General features: G+C 40.9%; 1 protein-coding gene across 10 annotated transcripts in view; it reads right to left on the bottom strand.

Annotated features, from left to right (window-relative positions):
- LOC146570074 (unconventional myosin-IXAb-like) overlaps positions 1-15611 on the bottom strand; it is a 164961-nt gene extending 149350 nt beyond the window's left edge. For all 10 annotated transcript variants that reach the window (XM_085282873.1, XM_085282875.1, XM_085282878.1 and 7 more), the window contains exon 1: positions 15230-15611. The gene's annotated coding sequence lies outside the window, so the exon portion shown is untranslated. The remainder of the gene's footprint in view (positions 1-15229) is intronic.
- Between the last annotated feature and the right edge of the window lie 522 nt (positions 15612-16133).

Below are 16133 nucleotides of genomic sequence, written 5' to 3'. Positions count from 1 at the left end.
ACTAAAAACTAACTAAAAACTACTTCCAAAAACATTCAGCTTTGATATTAATGAGTTTTTTGGGTTCATTGAGAACATGGTTGTTGTTCAATAATAAAATTATTCCTCAAAAATACAACTTGCCTAATAATTCTGCACTCCCTGTAGAAGCTGATTTCTCCTACATATATAAACAATCATGTTCCTTCTGTCTCTAATCAGGCACGGTGGCCATAAATAAGGGTAGGAACATAAACTGCCCAGTGATTTGACAGAATTGCCCTCGCTCTCAGTTATCTCTTAGATAACAGACAGTGTTATATCAGATGCAGATACAAATACAGCCTGAACCCTTAAACATGCACACATATGGCTTTTAGCTTTACCCACAAGGTCAGTTTCATAAGTAATAGCCCAGACACACAAATACAACACATCTCTGCAACTGTCTGTAGAAGCTTTACCGATCAAAGATGGTTTACACTTCAAAAGCTTTCTAAAAACAATGATAATAAACCACATTTTCTTAAATTACTATGATTTTCTATCAGTTATATTAACACCAGATTTCAATGCTTGTCTGCATTAAATACACATGCATTTGCTATTAAATGTAACCTTCCTGTTAAACCTCAATAATTTCATTGCATCCAATTGATTTGTTGGTGGAATGACCCAGTTTCCCCACATGAAAATTTCATCTTGAACAAACACGCATGTTCAACACATTGCTGGCAACACAAAATCACTGCACAGGATTAACACTCACACATCATGAAAACAAAAGGCACATCTAATCACACACACACACACACACACACACACACACAGAGTCCACAAGGCAATCTAGACATATAGCGCAGACGCCGTCTCCCCTCCCCCTCCCTTTTTCCTCCGTTTCTCCATCCAGCCACCAAATCCACTTAGAGGCCAGTGTGTGACTCGCTGATTGTTTTCTCTGTGGCAGCAGCTGCTCTGCCTCCCTCCTCTGCCTCGGTCACCTAATCAACTGTCAGTCAGCTGGAGAAGGACTGAAGAGGTCGGAGATTAAAATTTCCTTCAGTAATGAACACATCCAAGGTCTCTAATCCTTCAGAGCCCAGCCTACAGATGAATTTAAAGCAAGGATCCATCAGATTTTCGTGTCTTTTATTTATACAAATTATGTCAGAGATGTGGAAAGCAGACTCTGCAAAGACTATTCACCAAAAACAAACAAATAAATCAAATAAACAGAAAAATAATGCAATCAGCAAGGCTCACTAGGGCTGGGGTTTGCTTGGATATCCTGTGTTTTTCTGAGAGTAACAAAGGTGGAAGACCTAATCTACAAACAGGAAGTAGCAAGTGGCTTTAGCGATGATGCTGAAGAGCTTTTTTTTTTATTTGAATAAAAAAAACAAAAAAAACCTAACAGACAGCACAGAGTAACCTGGCACTTGATGTTTGGCTTTTGAAATTTCCGGGGTTTGTGGTGGGGGAGACAAACAAACTCAAAAAGCCTGAATGGAGGTTGCCAATATAGCATGTACTAATGAGGATGATTGTACGAGCATGAACCACATCTAACCTGTATCTGTGCTCATTTTTATTCAGTTCAGACACACAAACAAAAATGTTCATTTTATAATCCTGCTTTTATAGCGCTGAAACAATACGTCATGGGGTATTTTATATATTTGTTAAAAAATTTTAAAAAAGAAGCTACTTAAATATAAATATGCTTATTTTGATAAAAAGCGTATCTCAAGTAGGCCTGCAATGTGCAATAACAATATGACTTGATATAAGTAAACAAATATTAAAGATTTATCGTAAAAACTAATCTAAAACATTTAATTTACAGATAAAATATTACATGGTAACTTCCTCTGGTCTGTTTTTAGCCATCCAGCCACTTTCTGTAATCAGCTGTTCAGCTCTGGAGACATCAGTGTACAGAAATCTGTCGTCTCTTTAATATAATGAAACTAAACTGCACTCCTCTTTTGGAAAAATGAAGGAAAAAAAAAAAACACAAACTCAGCAACCATCTTTTTCTAGAAACTATGAAACAGGTTCTCAAAATAAAATCCACAAACCTCTGAGCAGTTTCAAGTAGGAACTATTTACTTTCTGTTGAACTAAACCCAGCTGAACACAACCCATCCCTTTAAAGTGTGCCAAGTGCGTCGCCTATTTGCACACTTTTTGCTTTAGTAAATACACAACTGACACAGACATGCTTAAGCACAATTTTACGCAACAAGGTCAAACGTTTGTTTAAGCTTGAGTGCGTGGCACATGCAAATCACATGACTTTTGTCATGTGATTATGTGCTAACCGGTGTTAGCCAGTAGATCTCATCAAGTTTGTGTAAAACTGACTAAACATCTTTTGTATTTGTTTGTTTGTTTTTTACATCTACATAATCAATGATAAATGCAATCCAACAGATTAAAAATATATTGTATAGTTAAGATACATGGTGTTGCAGCAGATGCAGATTCACATGGTCATTTTTCAAAATGCAGCTATGCAGGAAGATGACATCTGACACGTGATTGTGGACATATGTTATTAGTGTGAGTGTGTGTGTGGGTGTGTGTGTGTTTGCTGAGCGTGTTATGACTCAAAGACCCTTTATTCACCCCCATGTAGCCACAGCGGGCCAGCTTTCACACCCTCCTCAAACTAAATTAAACACCACTGTTTCCACCTTGATCTAAACTAGACACACACACACAGTCATGCATCTGTCCTGAGCTTGATTTGTACACACTCTCTTTCTCTGGTGGACTTTTAAGCGCCGTGACAACAGCCAACCACAACGCAGCTACTCCGAACCCTCGAGCCAATCACTAGTCTCCCTTCGTTTTTTGCCGCCCAATGAGAGCACTCCCTCCATGGATGGTTTTATACCAACGGCTTTCATCATTGTTCCAGATGAGATTGTAGCTCTGCTGCTGCTCGGCTCTCCTCTTCGCACCAAAGAGCATCTGCTGCCTGAGAGGAAACTGAGAGCTTTTCATTAGCGCCACAGCTGCAGACACGGCAGACTCCCTGATGAATTCATACTGTACGTTTCACAAAAAATATTAACTGTCGCTCCTTCTTCATCGTCTCTGCAAGCTGTTTATCACTCATCCTTGCTACGTTACACTGGTTTCCATCATTTACAGTGTTCATCATGCTTTACAATGTTACAATACATGAAAGTGTCCACTGCTCATTAGGAGAGCAGCACACCATTATATTTGTTAAGGATTCATCTATCAACTCGACATAATCAGTATCTTAAAGACAAAGACAACTAGCAAGCACTGACATTTTAGAAGCTGAAACCTGTGAATATTTTGGCAGTTTTTCAAAACAAAAAGGATTCACTGTGGAGCGAATAAAAACCATTTTCAATTTTTAATTGTCCAGAAAAAAGAGACAAAAATAACCCACATTTAAAGCTGCTGTCTTATATCTTTCTATCTGCTGATGCCATCATTTACTAATGGAGAAAGAGAAAAAAAAACAACCCAGACACAACTGGAGATTTCTTTAGGACAATGTGGAGGCGGATCTAAAAGCAGCACCTGAAGACAGTGAAAACATTTTTCATCACAATAACAGACATTTAGGTGAAAATCCATCTTACCTGATGCACCTCTGTGAAGCTCATCAGCAGTGTCGGGTTATTGTTACCAACTAGCTGCTTATTTGAAAACGAGCGAGCGAGTCTGGCTCCTAGCAACTGCTGCCTGACGGGGAAGGTTGAAGAGGTTACGCTGTCACAAGGACCACAAGCCTGAATGAATGAACAACGTGCAGCAGAGAGAGGAGGAGGAGAAAGTAGAAGAAGAAGAAGGACCGAGCTTTGACCGCCTGCACATCCAAACACTAACTAATTGCTTTATTAACATATAAATAAAAAAAGATGAAAATAAGACAAAGGAAAGGGGAAACACGGGCGGCCATGAAAACACAGCGGCTGCAGGCTTTTGTTGTTGCGGCCAGTGTTTAGAAGCCCAAACAAGACAGACACGAGCTAATGAAGAGCCTAATAGAGAGGACTAAGCTGCTTCATTGGTATGCCTTTATCAGTTATAGGTGGTCATCAAAGAATCAGTTGATTTTTTCCAAATGTTACAAAAAGGTACAAAATTCTCATCAAAATCTTCATCAAAGTCTTCAAAATAACCGTTCAGCTCTAGTTTCAACAACATTGACAAGTACATCTATCAGAAAAAATGATACTTGGATACTGTTAGTACAAATTACTATCAAATTAGATACTTTTTTGCAACAGTATTGATACCAACACTTCTGTGTTCACCTCCTCCAGCTTAAACGGAACTTCAGATAGCCCCTCCCCTCAATAGCAGCTGAACACACATCAATAGTAGCGCAACTAACATGACACTGATTTTTACATCTTTAAGAATTTCAAGAGGTCAGTAAAGCTCTCATGTCAGCAACATTGAAGTATTAAATCTCTATCATAAATATTACCTGCTCAGCATACACATTTAACCGTTAACCTTTTAAGTGTTAACAATTATCTGTTCAGTTACCATTAAGATGATCATTTTAGTCTCGTAAATGTCACAAAAATGGACAATATTCTCTTCAAAATTGTTCAAAGTCTTCAAAATAACCCATTCTGTTTGACCAAAGCCCCCAAATTCTCCCAAAGTCCTTTTACAAAGGATTTCCAGAGGTCAGTAAAGCTCTAGTTTCAACAACATTGAAGTACTAAATAGTTATCATAACTGTAAACCTGAGAGAGGACTAACAGAATAGGTGTTGTTGTGGTAGATTATGTAGCAGAAGAAGATGCACTGACTAGTTTTTGGACATCAAGTAGGATTTATGCTTCTGTGGTAAATCTCCACCGCAGGTGCGTCATAACCACCAACACTTTTAAAACTTTACACCATGACCGGACATGCACCTCCGCAGACATGGTGGGTACATTTCTAGGAAAGCTTTGACCAAATTCTTCTAATGCTGTTTGTGTGTAAAATAAAAAAGCTAAATCACATGTACATGGGACCTGTGAGACAATGTCACTTCCTGCACATGCAACACATGATTTGGTAACTTTGGGCTATTTACAGCAAACTCCAGTACAGGACGATGACTGAACACTGAGACAGAGACGCCGTACAAACTGCATCTATAGATCCCGTGACTAAGGCCACCGAACCACCGGATCCTACCTGCTATATTCGTATTGTGCCGTCCCAGTTTAGAGTCGTGCACCAAAGTAGGACAGGCTGCAGGACAGAGCAACTTTCAGACAACCTTGGCAGAATGACTACGCTTTTATAGCCACACAAAGGAAAGTGAGACGCAAGAAAAGAGGCATGGAAGAAAATGTGACCAAGAAGAAAATGAGGGCAAAAAGAAAGACTGTTAGGACAGGAATAGTTTACATTTTTTACACTGATCTCAGCAAGACACCTTTGACTGTTTTTCCTTTCAGAAACACAGAAAACCTGAATTTCTGACTAAGACTAAAAATCATGTCAGGGGTGTTAAACTCATTTCAGTTCATGGGCCTCACAGAGCCTGATTTAATTTTAAATGGGCCAATTCTGTGAAAGCATTGCACAATAACTTGCATTTTTAAAAGAACATTTTTCTCTAGTAGGAATGTGATCAGGACCAGTACTTACAGTACCTTTTGAACTGCTCAAAACACAAATCTACTTGTTTTTATTGTAGGGGTTTTTCTTAGTGTTCTCAGAAAAAATGACACTCAGATACTAACTGATCTTGAAATTTACTATCAGATTAGATACTAATTTGCAGGTATCGATACAAACAACTCTGTGATAACCGCCTCCATCTGAGCAGTCATCTGAAAGTCACATGGCCCCTCCCTTCACTAGCAGCTGAACACATCAACAGTAGTCAACAGTTAACTTGACACTGATACCCTGGTCTTTATGAAGAATTTCAAGATGTCACTAAATCTTTCCATTGTTTTAACAACATAGAAGTATTAAGCAGGCATCATAAATATGAATATATATTATGTGTATGTATATTAATATATTAATGTTAACTTGTCATTAAGGTAGCAGCCAGCAGCTATGGCTAATTATAGAATAATAACATTATTTGTGGGTTTAGACAACAATTGTTATGTTAATAGAAAATATTAATTAAAACAATAACACAATTATTTGTGTCTAAAGAGTACTATGTTTCTCTAAATCTCCCAGACTGAAGCTAAGGAAGGTCTACCAACAACTACACAGACACAGTGCCAGCCTGCCTTAACAGGTATTTGATCAGCAACAAAAATACAGTCACAAGTAGGGCTGCACGATTAATCGTTAGAAAATCGCGATCTCGATTCATACTTATGTGCGATCTCATTTCCAAATGACAACGATTTAAAAAAAAAAAAAAAAAAAAAAAAAAAAAAAAGACGATGACGATTGTACCGCATTTTGATCCGGGACGTACTCTGCATGAAAACAAGCGCTCACTCTTCCTGCTCAACAAATGACAAGGGCGGAGCCTTATACCACGTGATACAGAAGCTGTGCCGTGTGATGCTAAAATTAGCAGGGAAAAAAAACAACGGAGAGCACGTCAGGGATGACGAGAAAGTGACAGGAGGAAGAAAATCCGTCCCGGTCAACCACCCAAACATCAATAACGGGAACCTTATACAGCGCTTCCCTATACACGTCGAACTCCCGCAGGCACAAAGAAATTACGGAGGCTATCACTTATCACCTGACCAAAGATATGGCTCCCATCAACACTGTGCAAAACGAGGGATTTAGGAAAATGATCAACACCCTAGACAAACGCTACACAGTGCCGTCCCGCAACTATTTTTCTATTGTTGCGCTACCTGCTCTATACACGCAGCGTCGAGCAACGGTGGAGACGGAATTTCAAGCAGTACAACATTTTGCGGCAACGACAAAACGTGAGACATTTGTTGTTTTTATGTTTATTTATTGTTTTTATGTTCAGTCTAAACTGTTACGAAGTTGATGTGCAGTTAATAAGTGCAATAAATATTTATACTGGAAAAGAAAATCGTGAGAGAATCGTGATCTCAATTCTAAGCCAAAAAATCGTGATTCTCATTTTATGCAAAATCGTGCTGCCCTAGTCACAAGGCTGTGGCTAAATTTACATAAACCAGTACTGCTGTAATTTTCTTTTTTAAAAATGATTTCTCTTAATTTTGGCTTTTTTAACTCTGTGGTATTGAAAATAGCATTGAGTACTGAGTATTTCCCTGGGTGCAGGTTTTGATTTTGACATTATAGTGCTGTGACAAGCATGCTCTGTAAACCATCTTCTTAAAATGTTTACCTGGGGCATAATCAAGATTTTAAGAAGCAAAAACCATAATTCCAAGAGAAATACACCCGTTGCTCCACTCCCTGAAAAATATGACAGCATTAAGCGTTCTTTATTTTTTCCTCATTTAATGAATAGCTCATGTATAAAACAGATGAGGGACAGCCTGAGATGTCTTGAGATAAATAAGTGTGATTTCTTATCTTAGTTTTTTCACAGTCATTCAGTCTACATGTAGCTGCAGTTTTTTGGAATCGGTAGGAAATTTATGCAATGTTTGGTGACCAGAAGAAGCGTTGAGTGTTGAGAGAGCGGCAATCCAGCAGCAAGGATCCCGACTTCATCAAACTGAAAGCGCCACACCCAACTCTGGTCACAGACTGCTTTGTTCTGGCTCTGGCCACTACTGTCTCTTTCTCTCTCTCACACACTGCCAACAGCATACTGCAACAAAGCAGTGGCAGACAGCAGGTCACATGGTTGTCCTGCCTGCTTGTCGTACTGTGCATGTATTCAAATTCCTCTCGCATGTATATCGGCTGCCAGCTCCCTTCAGCAGGGCGTCATTTGGCTACGACTCCCGACCCGCAGCCGAGGCCGCAGTGACTGAAGCCAGACTCTGCAGCCTGCAAACTAACTGACAGAACGAATATGAAACAAGCACTTATTATAGATGGTAGTTCAGCATTTAGGGAAGTGACACAAGCGTGGAATAACGCAGCCCCCCTTCAGTCTGTAGGCACCATGTCAAAAACATTTAAAAAGCGAACCACTGACACACAAGTGAGATGTGACATTATCGACTGCCTCGGAACCCCAAAATGACACGGTGCTAATTGCAGAGGGGGGCAAGAGTTTTTCTTACTACTGATTTAACCTCACAGGCATTTTCACAGGCAGAGTCTGGCAGACTTTAGGGGAGAGTGGCTGGCTGAGCTAGATCTGTCAATCTGGGCAGCGACTCCATCAATCTGGTGTTAACACAGTGAGACAAACAGTGCAAGCATCAGCATCATGAGCAGAGCTAAAACACACGGCAGGGCCTAATACTGGCCACCTGAACTCACTCGAGGGCTTTAAGTGCATGTTCAACCATTTTCAGTTGCTGCTTATAACTTCATATGAGCATAATAATAATAATAATAATAATAATAATAATAACTGAAGGAATTTGAGATTTTTCAGCATTTCTGGATAACTTCCTCTGAGGTGCGTCCATTGTTTCCAAGAGCTGAGGTTTGGATTCTGGCTCCCCTCAGCTGCTTAACACATAAACTCAATAAAACAAACAAACAAAAAAAGATCAATGTGATATTTTATGGATGACTCCAAGGAAATGGCCTTTAGTCGCCCTACTAATCTACTCAAAAGCCATTTGAGCTCTAACACAGTGAACTTGCAATCTTAAGAAATGAATGGAACTAATGACTGACAGACCACTGTTCACTTAAATGTATGGTCTGGGGTCATGTGGATCATGTGAGCACTAAGCCACACAGAAGTGGACAAGGAAAGGGAGACAAACTGGAAATGTTCACAGGGAAATTCCACTTTCATACAATTTGGGTTTTATATCAGTTGTGATAACTCTGCTCGCTCCCAGTTGATAATCATGAAAGAGGGTAAATGGCACCAATATTAACACAGTCCTATAGGATTTGTTTATAGGTTTTATGTACCCAAACTGTCAATTGTGATGGATCTTTTCAGAGAACATGTTTCCATTTCATCTTTAAATGGCTCAACGCGCCTTTACAAAGTATGCAAACAGTTTTAGAGATAATTACAGCATTTGAGTGTACTCACTACAGGCATAATTTCCAAATAAAGTGGTTAAGATAATCTGTGAACCAGACTCATTTGACTACTTGCGTATTTCGCCCTGCTAAGCAAAAGCCATAAAGTACAGTAGAAAATGCTACTTTAAAGATACCACAATTATTTTCTTAACTGTATGTGACGTAAAAGACGTCCTTTACTTTTACATTTTAATGCTCGTTAGCGTTTTGGTTTTCTGGCATACAAATTCAGTGTTTTGATCGTTCTATTCACAGAAATAACAGCCAGCTGAAACTGTTGCACTTGGTAAATGATTTTAGGAGAATTAAGAGAGAGAAAATGATACATGTGTGCATATATACTTGAATATGCAGCAGTCTTTAATATAGGACTTTAGCACAAACTCAGACAGCAGTATCTTATCTCCTGTCCCAAATTGTTCTTTGTAGTGGTTCAGTCCACAGGGAGTAAACTAAAACTCATGATATAATTCATTGGAGGCTGCCAGCTGCATTATTAGGACAGGTCTTTACTGGAGCCAGGGACAAAGCAGTTTAGCTAAACGTAACGTGTAGCTGGCGAGGATCAGCTTGAGTTCTTGTGGTAAGTGACACTGTTTCCAGGTTCTTGGGCCAAGTCACATTCTCTGTGGTTAGTTTTTGCAGAACTGCCAAAAACCTGAAGTTCCTCCAATGGCTACTTGAAGCTGTTTCCAAAACTGAATAAATCCCATTGACTCCCAGGCTAAAATGCCAAACTTTAGAGGTGAAATAAACACTTTTACAGCCTGGTATAAAAATGGTTTTGGTCTGTTTAGCCAATTTCACTCACTGTGACTGTTGGGTAAAGCTTAAAATTGTAAATTATTATGGGCAGTCCACTGTTGGTGATCGATGGGTGACAGTAGATAAAAACACTGAGCTGCTTGGTTTCTCTGATACGCAGGTTTTGTTTTAAACCTGTTTCTACACAAGCCTTATTTAGCATCCTATTAATCAGCCTTAGCTGTCCCCAGGTCTACCCTCTCATGCAGTAGTTGACAACACGCTGACCACACACAGCTTTTAAAGTCAGAGTTCCACCGAAAATTCCTCGTTATATACCATAAATATACTGCCTTCAGAAACTAGTAGAGACATATAAGGGTAAGAGACAGGGTCTTAATCTGCAGAGGGAGTCTCACTGCTGGCTGATTTAAAAGGAATCCTTCAACATGTATCAACGCCTAAACTCGCTCACTTAATGATCCTCGTTCCCTGTCAAAGTCTCTCTTGCTGCCTCTCCATCTGTAACCAGCTAGGCAGGATGGAGGGGAGAGGTGCCGCTGGCTGCTCTTTGCCCCCGGGCAGTGCCAGGGGACTGATCCATGCCCTCACCGGCTGCTACCTACTGTAAGAACCACAATCAAGTGTGCCTATTCTCTATGTCAAAATAAGCCCACCAATAAAACCAAGACGTGTTTATTTCCACAAGGCGAATACTCGTTAAATGGTGCCTAAAGCAGTGACAGCCATAGCATGAGGTTAATGAATAATACAAAGGAGATGTGAGAAGCGATAATGGATGCAGAAATCCACGGAGAGCCGGGCTTTGAGCAGCTGTAGGAATAACAAACAGCGGAGCCCCCACCAAGAAACAAGCCATGTTGGAATCAAAAGGACTTCTGCTATCATGCTAACAATCTGCACCACTGACACTTTTTATACTGCAGTAAATCCTTTCAAGAAGCTTCTGGAGAAAACAAAAGTGAAAGGTATTTTAATCTCATCAGACAGCTGCACAAAAGAGAGGTAGGAATTCTCACCGGCTGTCTCTTTGGTTTGGACGCAGCTCCTTTGAATGTTTTTCTCTAAATAACACCTAACAAGTAAAATGCGCTCGTGAATTAACCCCACCTGCAGATGACGGACGTAATAAAGGGATAAACGTGTCTGTGTGGGGATTATTTGTTGGATTCAGGAGTTTGTGAGAAGGACTTCAATCAATGAAATGAAGCACTTAAAGACTCTGTATCTGACAGCATCCACGCTCTTAACAAGCCAGCTTCTGTCTTCACGGTGCACATGTGTGACAGAGGTCAGCAGGTCACAAGGCGGCCTCAACTAACAGCAGAAGTGTGACAGCAATCGTGTTTGACTGAGTGATCCAGCCGGCTGGAGAAAATGTGCGACTGTTTATTTTAATGCACCCGTGTGCTGGTGTATGTAAAAATGAGTTTGTTAGGAGCAAATTGAAGGACACAGCAACATCAGATGCACGAGACTACAAGCTAAACCACCACTGATAACAGGATTTACACAATCAATACTCTGCCAGTGCTACATTGTATCTTCCTTCAAATCATTTTGGGAATAAGACAGATTAGCGAAGGCATTAAAGAAAGCCAAGACAGTCTTCTTTATATAACATTTTAAAATGTCTTTAATCTCGTGGCATGAGTATGTCGAATCTAAAATGAAAACGTCAGCGTCTTCCAGCATACACTCCTTCATCAGGCAGTGAAACAGATTTCGTAAAAGCACCGGGTCTATTCTAGTGGTGTTCCACCAACACATTGTGGCAACAGTGGATGCACCACCAAGAGGAGGTCTCTTCTAAACATGGATCGAGTGTAGGAGTTTAAGAGGGGGTTAACACAACAACTAAAGCTTTTATTCTAGAAAATAGATAAGAAATGAAGCTTTATAAACTCCTTTTAAGAAGACCAACAAATATGTTGGTCTCTACTACATTTGTGCAGTGTTGGCAAGGATTTCCCTTGCTGCCTTAGGTTTGTTGTAGATGGCTGCGCATAACTGGAGAACCCCAAATGAGATAATGCTTCAGGTTCAGATACAGATGTGCAATCTGCTGACAATACGAAACTGCAAAAATGATGGGGGATAAACAAGCATGTTTCTGCATGTTTGCATGTGTTGGAGTCCCGACTTCAGGTCAGGAGATGAGGCTTGAGGTGAGGAGGAAGAGGATAAGATTTTATTCAGTTGGTGGTCAAGTTGTCTATTTTCTCTATGTGTTTTAATTTTTTTGTTCTCCGATGATAAAATATAGATATGATTTTTCATAACTTGAGTTTACAGGTGCACGCAAATGCCTCAGAGTTCAACATGGGAGTCTATGAAGACTGACACACTTTCGATCTAATCAGGCTAACTTTTTTAACATTTTCTGGACAACAGTTGAGGCCTCGGACAAAACCACAACATGTATTTCTTGCTTTGAACAGACAGCTTTGGTTCTTTCTGGGATAGCGCTATATCTTTTATATTATGAATTTATATCTAACAGATGAAAAAAAACACATTACTTTTTATGTTCATCAGAATCTAATAGTAAATGCAAAACGTCAAACTGTGCACAGACATGCCTCGGTGCTCCACAATGCATCGCAGTGACTGTTTTTTGAACAATGTCTGTGAAGGTTTGTTTCCTCTCACACCACAACCACCACAGTCCATGTGGGTGACACCTAAAATAAAACTGTGAGAAATCTCATACTATAGTTGAAGCAGACAATAGAGGGGTCTAAATACAACGAACACATAAATAAATATGGAATAGTTATCAATTTAAGGCCTTCATATTTTCATTTACATTTGACTGATCAGGGTTAGAAAATGTGAGGGCAAAGCATAACAAAAAAAAAAAAGGTGCATAAACGAGCCATGGCCATGGTAAATAAAATAAAACTAGTGACAACTGAAATCTGACTAGTTAACTGCAGTATCTTTTCAAAATCTTTTTGTCAGCGTGAATCCAAAGATAGATGCCTCACACACACACGCATGCACACACACCATTCACACCATTGTGAATGGCTCTATAAATACACCAGCTTAGAGATGCACATAGCTGCTGACATGCTATATGTGGCCTTAACCTCATCCTGATATTGTTTTACATGAAGCCTTGAGTATTGCTGCAGCAGGTTCAAGAATGAGTCAGCACCTCATGCAAGGACAAAGAGGGTCCAGATTGTTCACACAGAAGCTATTTCTCTTCATAAATGTAGTTGTTCACGGACTTAAATCCATTTGAACTGAATTAACTCGTTGTGCTTAAGCTATCAGTCAAACTGTCTGATCAACAGTCTTTTAACGTGCTTATTTATGACAATAACAATAACCAATTTTACGCTGCAGCTGCACAGATTTGACCCGTTTCTTCTTTAAAAATTCAGACACTTGGCTTGGTAAATATTCCCTATTCATACTACCGTATAAGCCTCTCTTTTCTAACCCTTCCTTCACACCTTTCCATTTGCTTTCCTGTTTCACATCAACCAAACAAACTGCAGATGTGAGAGCAATGAACCACAAGACTATGATTTATCCATTTTGCATTAAAAAGTCAAGAAAAACCCAAATCTAGACACATTGGTCCAGAGCCTCAAAACAGCTGTAGAAAATAGATTAAAGACTTCCACTGTTTATGAATTATTGAAATGACTGGTATTGCTCTTTTAGTGCCTTGAGTGCTCTGAATGTGTTGTAGTGTTTATATTAACTTGTGAGGAAAAATAGCCTCAATGGCTGCTCTTCCGCTTTCACAAATGTCTTCATCTGCGACAGATTTAAAAACGAAACATCTCTGGGCCGCTTTGGAGCTCCTTCGGCGCACTCACGAGCCCATTCGCCAGCCAGCTGTCAAAGCAATGTTTTCAGTTCTGCTCTCAAGGGCCTCGCCACTTACATAATGACTTGCATGAAATGTTAACGTCAGCAAAGTTGACACTGCAAAAAAGCAGCATGTTCCTTATCCCGAACCGGCAACGGGGAGAGTGAAACCAGACAGTTGAGCTCAAGAGCACCCGGAGGTGGTGAGAAGTGTTTGTCTCTCCTTGCCTGTCAAAGACGTCCACCCAAAAGTGCTGTTATCTGTTTTCGTGAAAGTGCCATCACTGTGGCATTTCATGCAGATTGCCACAGGGAGCGGAGGAGGAGGGTAGAAGTAGTACTGGGGCTTTTGGAGCTAGTGGATGGAGACGTTGATGGCACCGGTGGTCTGACTGAGGCCAAGCAGGCATGTTTTAACCTGTCAGCTGGTTTGAAATCACCTCATTTTGACTCAGACTCTCACTCAAGCATTATTTTATTTTCATCCTCAGCCCGACTTAACATCACAAAATGGCTTGTACTTTTTGGTATTACATCACACCAATATTTCCTCTACCTGCTCTCTCATTCCAATCTGTAACAGGCTTACAGCTTAAAATCCCTCTTTGGTGTTGACAGCTCTACTTTTGTCGACAAGAGTTGTGTCAGACTTGTTGATCTGATGGATGTGTGTCAAATTAGTGCATTCTTTAGTCACTAAATTGCATTAAAAAGTTGAATTACCTACGTTTCGAAATCAAACCATTCGGAATCTACGATCAGGCCGGAATCAAAGTATGTTTAGACTGAAGGTAAAGCAGAACACTGCTCTAAGTGCACGCTGATCAACAGGACATAATACAGGATCTATACTGAGCCTCGTCCACAGCAGCTGAACATCATCCTGCCCTGCTGTAAAAGAAAAAAAAAAGCAGCCATGCCCCATCAGCAGCAGCAGCGTGATGTCAGCAAGCTGAGAGGCTCGCGCTTGACGAAAAAAAAATTTCACCACCGAGCGTCATGGAGCTCACAGAGCGCGTTAGCAGGGAGGTAGATGACACAAAAACAAAGCCCCGCAGCTGCAGCTCCAGCAGCCCGTCCTCTGCGACACAGAGCCCGCCCGGGTCAGCGCCTTGTCCGTTTACACCAGTGCGTCACGTTTATCTGCTGCACCCCGCCAGATGTGGAGTCTCGCATCCACCAGCCAACATCTGTAACCGTACCCGCACATTTACTGCATTATGTAAGAAAACAGGGTGACATTCATCCGAGGCGGTGGCAACGGTGGAAGAGAGTGACGTGAGAAAGGTGTAGGGTGTGTGTAGGCATCATAAGGTGGAGGGTATTTTTGAATGACGGTGTGGGTTAAGGTGTCCTGGTGAAACATCTGAACTGGGGTGGCGGGGTGGGGGGTGGACAGGAGGCTGCAGCCGATGAGCTGACTGATCGGGGCAAACAGCAGCTCCGCAGGACGGAGGTTTGGCATTCCTCACCCCGGTGTCTGCTCTTACTGACAGCGGGAGCTGAACAACACAGAGCTGAAAGAAAGGAGAAAAGGAAGGCTTACCTCCTCCACCGTGCCTTCAGTCTGAGCACAGCCCTCCGCCACAGACTGTCCTTTTTGAAGAGGAAGAGCAGACCTCCTCACCAAAAACACCCGTGCTGATTTTTTTTTTTTTACCGCAGGGAAAAAGCCGCCGTCGTTAACAGAGCGCGTATCCGGCTGCTCAAATCTCCAAAATGTGCCGCAGATAAGATCCGGTCCCTCTGTCCGTGTCGTACTCCCGGCAGCTTCTGTTTTGGGTGCTCCCGTCACGTCTGCCCTCCTCCCACAGCAGCTCCTCCAGCTCCTCTGTGCTCTCTTCTCGCTCTCTCTCCCTTTTTTTCCTCTACGAGCCGCGGTGCTGTTACCGCGCGTGGACTCGCGCTTGCGCGTTCACGTACACCGTAGGATGGGCGCTTTATAGCAGTGATGCTGGTGGGTGGAGGTGGGAGACTGCTGTGAACCAACAGCGATTGTTTTCACGTCAAGACCTGAGCAATAAAAGTAGTTTTTGTTAGTTAGTTTTTTTCTGAGAGGAATTAACGTGTTGGCTCTGAGAGTGTCACTCAGATCATGACGTGCTGAGGGGTGTGGCCAATACTGACACACCCAATATACACACACAGGAAGATGCATAAATTGGAGTAAAATATCTTTGTACTTCTGGAAGATTTACGACTGAATTTAGTGGAGGTTTTTACAGTATGGTGTTTTGCATTAAGCCAGTTATAAAATGACCAATATACAAATCAGTACTACCTGCAGAATCAAGTACTTATTTTGAAGATGAAATCCAAGCCAAGGCTTACCTTATTTATTTAATACAGATCACTGAAATGACACAGAAAGCTTAATTTTACTGTCTGTTTTCTATTATTGTTTTATAGATGCAATCATGTAATTCTTATCGACGCGTCAGATTAAAAAT

The sequence above is a fragment of the Mchenga conophoros genome, linkage group LG7, assembly GCF_057382185.1.
Source record: "Mchenga conophoros isolate Kocher_MC1m ecotype Shallow Benthic linkage group LG7, M_conophoros_male_GT1.1, whole genome shotgun sequence".
In the NCBI taxonomy this organism is placed as follows: domain Eukaryota; kingdom Metazoa; phylum Chordata; class Actinopteri; order Cichliformes; family Cichlidae; genus Mchenga; species Mchenga conophoros.
Note: the sequence above shows the minus strand (reverse complement) of the source record. Positions and strands in the feature narration are given on the sequence as shown.